This window comes from Haliotis asinina, chromosome 5, assembly GCF_037392515.1.
Source record: "Haliotis asinina isolate JCU_RB_2024 chromosome 5, JCU_Hal_asi_v2, whole genome shotgun sequence".
Classification (NCBI taxonomy): domain Eukaryota; kingdom Metazoa; phylum Mollusca; class Gastropoda; order Lepetellida; family Haliotidae; genus Haliotis; species Haliotis asinina.
The window spans coordinates 79,112,147-79,121,458 of record NC_090284.1 but is presented as its reverse complement, the minus strand read 5'-3'; positions in this window follow the sequence as shown (position 1 = coordinate 79,121,458).

Here is a 9,312-nt window from a genome sequence, read left to right as displayed (position 1 = left end):
GACGTCTACTGTAAGCGAGCTCAAGCGGGTCGCAAAACAGAGAGGTGTGATCGGGTATTCTAGAATGCGGAAGTCAGCATTGTTGAGATTACTAGGTTTAGAAGCCCCTCCTACAGTAAAACAATTAAAAGCTCAAGCAAAACAGCTTGGACACACGGGTTATTCAAACCTGGGGAGAGCCGGGTTAACCGCATTGTTATCACATGCCCCCGTACCCACTGTAAAACAACTGAAAGCCGAGGCACACGATTTGGGTTTAGGCGGGTATTCCCGTATGAGAAAACCACAGCTTTTAGAATTATTACGACAGAATAGAGCTATTGACCTACAGTTCGTGAGCACTGAGCGCGCTGTAGGCAATTATTTGAGTGGTTGGCTCATGCGCGTTGATAGAAACATAGACATTACAGATATCAAGCCTCTGATAGCTGATAAGGTCAACCAGGAACTAAATAACCTAGGAAGTATCAAGTTTCAGATCACAGTGAAAATGTCGCTCGATAAGGAGGTTGGGGGCCCCACAGGGGCCACTGAGTATGTTCAGCCTTACTTCCGAGGCCAACAAGAGGTCGCCACACATACAGAGACCATTGACACATCAATCGATACCAGTTTTCAGCAGATACGAGAATACCTAGAACGCTACACACACTTGGGGTCCGGGTGGGCTGTAGATAAAATCGATAATGTCTATCTCGACATAGCTAAATACGTGCCGTTCAGAGGCGGGTCATACCTAGCCTTGCCTCCCTACTATAGGAACAAACATGCCATAGTAAACGTTAAGAATAGAGGAAACGATTGCCTGAGGTTAGCTATCAGGTCAGCCTTATTTCCAGCTGGCACTCATTCAGATAGGCTTTCTAGCTATCCCCAAGACGATGGGCTCAACTGGGATGGTATAGATGAACCCACCCCCATATCCCAGATCACTAAAGTAGAAAAACAGAATAATCTGGCTATAAATGTCTTTGGGCACGAAGGTAACACAACAATAGTACACAGGGTCAGCCCGGTGAAGGATCGCCAAGTTATCAATATATTCATGATCCAGCGAGGTGAAAAGTATCACTACACATGGATAAAACACTTTAGCAAGCTGTTGTATGACCAATCAGCATACAAAGGAAAGACCCACTTCTGTGAACGATGTCTACATGGCTTCACCCGAGCTGATTTATTAGAATCCCACCGGGATGATTGTCAAGGTGTGGGGCAGACGGCCATACGAGTCGAAATGCCTAAGGAAGGTGAAAATATCCTAAAATTCAGTAACCACAAGAACCAAATGTCTGTACCTTATATTATATACGCCGACTTCGAAGCCTTAGTTGTGGGTGGGGATTCCCCCACACCCCCTAGTGGGGGTAGCTTCACCCACAAGACACAAGAGCATAAAGCCTGTTCGTTTGGATACATTGTCGTCCGTTGTGACGGGGAAACGAAAGCTCCGGTATTGTATAGGGGCCCTGACGCGGCTGAAAGGTTTCTAAAGTGTTTGCAGGAGGAAGAAAAAATTATTAGGAATGCATTGTATAGAATCGCTCCCATGCGTATGACCCGAGCCGACAGGCTAGCTCACGCTAGTAGCACTAACTGTCACGTGTGCGACTCACCACTTAACGGTGATTCGGTGAGAGATCACTGTCACATAACTGGTAAGTATAGAGGCGCCGCTCACAACGCGTGCAACCTCAAGCTTAAAATCAACCCTAAGACAATAAACATCCCCGTTGTCTTTCACAACTTGAGAGGGTACGACTCACACTTGATCATGCAGGCCATCGCGAAAATCGATGGTAATATAACGTGCATCCCCAACAACATGGAGAGATACATCTCCTTCAGTTTAAACGGACTTAGGTTCATTGACTCGTTTCAGTTCCTCCTGTCGTCACTCGACAGTCTGGTCAAGGCCAACAATACCTTCCCTATCACCGATCGATACACAGACGCCGAGACTAGACCCCTGCTTATGAGGAAGGGTGTGTACCCCTATGAGTACATGGATAGTTGGGCCAAGTTCACCGAGACCAGACTACCCCCTATTGACTGCTTTTATAGCAAGCTGAATGAGGCGTCCGTCTCACGAGATGATTACTCGCACGCGACTAACGTATGGAATAAACTGGGTTGTAAGAACCTGGGTGATTATCACGACCTGTACTTGAGGACAGATGTACTGCTGTTAGCCGACGTGTTTGAAACGTTCAGGCGGACCTGTTTAAAGCAGTATAAACTCGACCCCGCATGGTATTACACCAGCCCAGGTCTGTCGTGGGACGCCTTGCTTAAAAAGACCGGAGTTAATTTGGAATTGCTCACAGATTACGACATGCACCTATTCATTGAGAAAGGCTTGCGAGGTGGGATTTCCATGGCATCCAAACGATACGCGAAAGCAAATAATCAATACGTGAAAGGTTACGATCCTAACAAACCAACCAATCACATTCTCTACCTCGACGCAAACAACCTGTACGGCTGGGCCATGAGTCAGTATCTACCTACAGGGGGATTCGAATGGGTACCCCACGTTGATGTTATGGAGGTTGCACCAGATTCGAACAAAGGGTATATCCTCGAAGTTGACTTAGAGTATCCCAAGGAATTACACACATCGCACAACAGCTATCCCCTTGCACCCGAACGTATGAGGGTTAACGCAGACTGGATGTCTGAGTACCAACATAACTTGTTAGGTGGGCGTGTGACAGACGTTGAAAAACTCGTGCCTAACTTAATGAATAAGACCAAGTACATCGTTCACTATCGCAACCTACAGCTGTACCTGTCGTTGGGTATGAGGCTGACCAAAATACACAGGGTGCTCATGTTCGACCAGAGTCCATGGATGGAACCCTACATCAGAATGAACACAGACCTACGAAAAAAAGCCACCAGTGATTTTGAGAAAAATCTCTACAAGCTCATGAATAACTCGGTGTTTGGTAAGACTATGGAAAACCTGAGGAAACGCGTAACCGTGAAGCTGGTTAGATCTAGTGAGGAAGACAAGCTCAGGAAATTGATAGCCAGTCCGGCATTCAACCGTAATAAAATCTTTACAGACAACCTGGTTGCCATACACATGAAGAAAAGCCACATAAAATTCAACCGGCCTGTTTACGTGGGGATGAGCATCCTCGATTTATCCAAACACCTGATGTACGACTTTTACTACAACGAGCTCAAGAAACAGTACGGTGACAGGTGTGAAGTGCTGTACACTGACACGGATTCCCTGCTGATGGAGATTAGAACCGAGGACGTGTACGAGGACATGAAAAAATACCTCGATTTATACGACACCAGCGACTACCCTAAGACCCATGCCATACACAGTACGGTAAATAAAAAGGTCCTAGGTAAGATGAAGGATGAGTGTGCTGGCACGCCCATAGCCGAGTACATAGGTTTGAGACCTAAGATGTACTCCATACTGAAAGCCGACAATAGTGAGATCCGGAAGGCTAAGGGGGTTAAGAAGTATGTGGTGAAACAACACATCAAACACGCCAGATTCAAGGAAGCCCTGTTCAAGACCCGTACCTTTAGGCATAAAATGAACACACTTAGAAGTGATGGACATAAGATATACGGACTGACTATAAACAAGACGTCCCTGTCGCCTATGGACACGAAACGTTGGATAGCTATTGATGGGATAAACACATACGCGTATGGACATGAAAAAATTTGAGGCTATTTACTACAGCCCGCGTGGGTACTGGAAAGGAGCTAGCGCAGTAGATAAGCTAGCTAAACTAGCGCGAGTACCCCCGGAGGAAGCCAAAGCGTGGCTTGAAAAACAAGCCCTGTGGCAGATCTATTTGCCGGCACCACGCTACGTGCCTAGAAGGAGGTTCGGTATTAACATACCTAATAGCGTTCACCAGGCAGACCTACTGTTCCTACCCCACGACAAGAGGTACAAGTATGCCTTAACCGTAGTGGACGTAGCCAGTCGTTACAAGGAAGCCGAACCCTTGACCACGAAAGATTCGGCCCAGGTAGCCAGAGGATTTGAACGCATATACAAACGCAGCCCGCTGACGTGGCCAACAGAGCTGCAAGTTGACCCCGGACGGGAGTTCATGGGTGCCGTGTCACAACTGCTAGCCAAACACGATACAAAGGTCAGGCGTGGCACGGCCGGAGCCCATCGCAGCCAAGCCATAGTTGAGAGATTTAATAGGACTTTGGCTGAGCGCTTGTTCGGCTATCAGTATGCTAGGGAGATGGCCACCCCTGGAAAACGATCGACTGAATGGGTCACGAGGTTACCCAAGGTGGTGTCGGCAATCAACCATGAAGTCACCCGTCTCACCGGTAAGAAACCGGCAGACGCTATCAAACTAAAATCAATAGTTGCAGAGTCGGCCGCTCCATTGCGTGGGAAGGAGAAACAGATACCAGATTGGGCCCTAGTGAGGTATCTATACCAGCCGGGGGAACACGAGGGCGATAGCCGTAAGCGAGCCACCGATCCTATATGGTCAGTCAAAACTTACAACATAGATAAAGTGGATATAAAAGCCGACGAACCTAACTTGTACTACTTGAGGGATGGGCCGGGTAGGGGTTTTGTAAGAGAAGAATTATTGATCGTACCGTACGGCACAGTGTTACCTCCTACCAAGGCACAGTAATTACCGCCAACTTTTTTGTAGTAGGGGTAATAGTAGCAAGAGCTAATGACCCAACCAAAGCCTTATTTACTAAATAAGGCTTTGTAGAGACATTTCTTGAAAGTGGTCCAGAACCCCTATTACCTATACTACTACCCTGAACACAAGTAAAGGTATTGTCAGAGATCGTGATCGGTTGCTTGCTGATATGTCAGAACTTGACATAGCATCCGAAATGAAAGATCAGGGTGTGCTTTATGTAAAGCGTTTTTCAACACGGAAAAGTAATGAAACAATCCAAACAAATACCTATCTGTTTTCCTTTTCTTCTCCAAATGCTCCCAAGTCAGTGAAGGCAGGTTACTGTAACATCCAAGTTGAGACATACATCCCCAGCCCTCTAAGGTGTTTTAAATGCCAGAAATATGGACACGGTGTATCTACCTGTACATTGTCTGTTGTGTGTGCTCACTGTGGTGAGAAGACACACACAACAGAAGATTGTGACAGTGATTTTAAAAAATGCACCAACTGCTCAGGCGACCATTCATCTTCATCGAAACAGTGTCCAATCTGGAGAGAGCAAATGGAAATAAACAGAATAAAGTATACACAAAATATCTCTTTTTCTGAAGCAAAAAAACTGGTGAAGAGATCTGACCTTACAGAAAGTTATGCTACAGTAGCAAACGCATCTGTGCGTAGCCCTAAAATAACAAAATCATCTACAAGCTGCCAAACTACCTTGACTTGGGTCAACAGCGACTCTCCACAACTTCTATACCCAGCTATGTCATCCCAGACTGAGGAATCACTTCCTGGAACTTCAAAGTCTTCTTCTGATCATAAATCATCTTCGCAGTCACGCACAAAGTCTCAATCTTCAGCCGATAGACAACAAACTGCTAAAGGTAAATCTAAGCCTAAGCCTGATGCTTCAAAACAACAAAGTGGCAGAGCTCCTAAAGGGTCACAAAATAAAATTCAATTGCTTAATAAATATGGGTCTCTTGAAGACATGGACGTTTCTGAAAACGTCCATTCTAGGGCACATAGCTTGTCGCCCTCCAAAAGAGTGCGGGGTAGATCCCCAATAAATCCCCCCAAAAGATAGTTTATTCCAGTAATATTGTACAGTGGAACTGCAGAGGATTGAGGACTAATTTACATGAATTACAGCTATTAGTCCAAGAGTTTACACCTTCAGCGATATGTCTCCAAGAGACCTCCGGGTGATAGAGCCACTGGCGGGTCATCCGTTCTAGTCAGACAAAACGTTATTCAAAGCCCTGTATCACTTAATACTAATATGCAGGCTGTTGCTGTGAGAATTACTTTACATGTAGCGTTTACGCTATGCTCGCTGTATATTTCGCCGTCTTCGACGTTTGCCAAAACTGATCTGCAAGCTCTCTATGACCAACTCCCGAAGCCCTGTATTATAATGGGAGATTTAAATGGGCACAACCCTCTCTGGGGTAGTGTAAATATAAACGCTAAAGGTAAGTTGTTGGAGGACTTTTGTTCTGACAACGATTTATGTATTTATAATGATGGCTCCAATACGTATTTACACCCTGGGACAGGGACCTATTCTGCTCTTGACCTGTCACTCACAAATTCAGAACTACTTAATGAATTCGAATGGTCAGTCCATGATGACCTCTGTGGAAGTGACCATTTTCCTACTATATTAAAAGCTGTAACTCCATCCGATGTTCCTCCATCATCAAGACGGAATTTTAAAAAGGCTAACTGGACATTATATGAAACACTGTGTGCTGAAAAACTTAAACCTGAACGTTTTACTGACGTTCCTGATGCTATTAAATGTTTTTCTGATGAATTGAACTCCATAGCTGATGAGTGTATACCAAAGTCCTCTGCAGTTCCACACATAAGAAAACCATGGTTCAACGATGAATGCAAACAAGCTAGGAAGGCAAGGAAAAAAGCAGAACATTATTTCCGTCGCCATCCTATGGTGCATAATTTGAATAAATTTAAAATTTTAAATGCTAAAGCACGGCGTACTTTTAAACAGAACAAACGCCAATCTTGGCAAAATTATGTATCTAAAATAAATTCTCGGACACCCATGTCCAAGGTATGGAATATGGTCCAGAAAATTAAAGGTAAAGGTACTAAATCTACTGTCAATCATCTTAAACATGGAGATCAAGTACTTACCGATAAATCAGATATCGCAAATAAACTGGGTGAAACCCTTGCTAAACACTCTTCCTCTTCTAATTATTTACCTAAATTCCAGCAGTATCAAAAACAACAAGAAAAGAAAACTATTAATTTCAACTCAGATAATGGGGAAGATTATAATGAAACTTTTTCTATTCATGAGCTCCATACTGCTCTTGATCAAGCTCATGATACTGCTACAGGAGCTGATAACATACATTATCAACTCCTGAAGCACTTACCAGAATCCTGCCTAGAAACTCTCCTAAATATTTTTGATGATATTTGGACATCGGGTAACTTTCCTTCATCATGGCGTGACGCCATAGTAGTACCCATCCCTAAACCTGGACGTGATCATACCGATCCATCCAATTATCGTCCGATTTCGTTAACTAGCTGTGTTTGCAAGACCATGGAACGCATGATAAATAATCGACTTGTTTGGTACTTGGAAACAAATAACCTTATAACTGATATACAGTGTGGTTTCCGTAAAAACAGAAGTACTGTCGATCACTTAGTGCGACTGGAATCATTTGTTAAAAATGCACTGATTAATAATCAACATGCTGTGTCTATCTTTTTTGATCTTGAGAAGGCATATGACACAACCTGGAAATATGGTATTTTAAGAGATTTACATGACTTCGGCTTGCGAGGTCGTTTGCCTCAATTTATTGCCAACTTTTTAAATAACAGACAGTTTCAAGTTCGAGTGGGTTCTACCCTGTCAAATCATTACAATCAGGATCAGGGTGTTCCACAAGGCAGTATTCTGTCTGTCACACTTTTTAGCATCAAGATAAATAGTTTATCAAAAGTTTTAAACGATTCAATTGATGGATCGTTATTTGTGGATGATTTTAATATTTCTTGTCGTGGGAAAAATATGCATACCATTGAACGGCAACTGCAGCTTTGTTTAAACAAAATAAATAAATGGTGTCTTGAAAACGGCTTCAAATTTTCTAAATCGAAAACTAACTGCATACATTTTTGTCGTAGATATAAACCCCATAAAGATCCTGAACTGTCTCTAGATGGGACGCCCATTAAAGTTGTGAAGGAAGCCAAGTTCTTGGGTCTAATCTTTGATTCACATTTAACTTTTTTACCACATATTAAATCACTTAAAACTAAATGCCTGAAAGCACTTGACTTGTTGAAAGTTGTTTCAAATTCAAAATGGGGAGGGGATCAAGCTACCCTTCTCCATCTCTATCGATCACTAGTTCGTTCTAAACTTGATTATGGCTCAATCGTTTACGGGGGAGCCTGCAAAAGCAATCTTGATCCTGTCCATCATCAAGGTCTGAGACTTTGTCTTGGATCTTTTAGAACTTCACCTATTGACAGTCTCTATGTTGAGGCTGATGAACCTTCTCTTGAGCAGCGCCGTATAAAGTTAGCTTGACAATACATTACTAAATTATACTCTAATCATTCTAACCCTGCATATAACTGTGTTTTCAATCCTCTTTATGAGGATTTATACAACAAAAAGTCTTCTCTTGTCCCGCCTCTGGGACATAGAATTACACCTTTTCTTTCTGCTGCTGGGATTGAGCTGGAAAACATAGCTCCCTCCCGTCTTCTTTCTTCTCCTCCCTGGCAGTTGGTCAGGCCTCAAGTGGACCTAACATTGACCACATTTAAAAAATCAGAGACTAATGAATTACAATATAAGCAAAAATATAATCAATTAAAACATAAATATAGCAATTATAAATCCTTATTTACAGATGGGTCCAAGGATGGTGGCGCTGTGGCTTGTGCCACTGTCATTGGATCCAGAACAATATCTTCTCGATTACCAGTTAGTAGTTCTATTTTTACAGCTGAAGCTAACGCCATATTAACAGCTCTCAAATATATTCAAAGACACCCTAAACGTAAACAATATATAATCTATTCAGACTCTCTTTCTTGTCTCCAGGCGATTAAAAATTTATCATGTAAACATCCACTTTTAATTGACATTATTGAATTGTATAATAATCTTGCTACTGGCCAATACGACATCGTCTTCTGTTGGTTACCCAGCCATGTAGGCATTTCAGGGAACACAATGGCCGATCTTGCTGCCAAGGCAGCACTCAACAAATCTGTGACACCGCTTCTTATTCCCTACAGTGATTACAAAGCCACCATTAGATCTTATATCCGTGATCTGATGCAAAAGAAGTGGGACACCCAAGTGGGTATAAATAAATTACATGAGATAAAACCTTACATTGGTTATACCCACTTGGGTTGTCAATCCAGATTTGAAGAGGTCATACTACGACGATGTCGTATTGGCCACACTAGATATACTCATGCATACCTGTTGAAAGGTGAGGATCCTCCATTTTGCATCCCTTGTGATGAGAGAGTCACGGTCAAGCATATTCTGCTTGACTGTGTTGAATTCTCCATCACAAGGGATAAATATTTTACAGTTAAAACAATGAAGGATCTTTTTACCAACGTTAATTCTCAT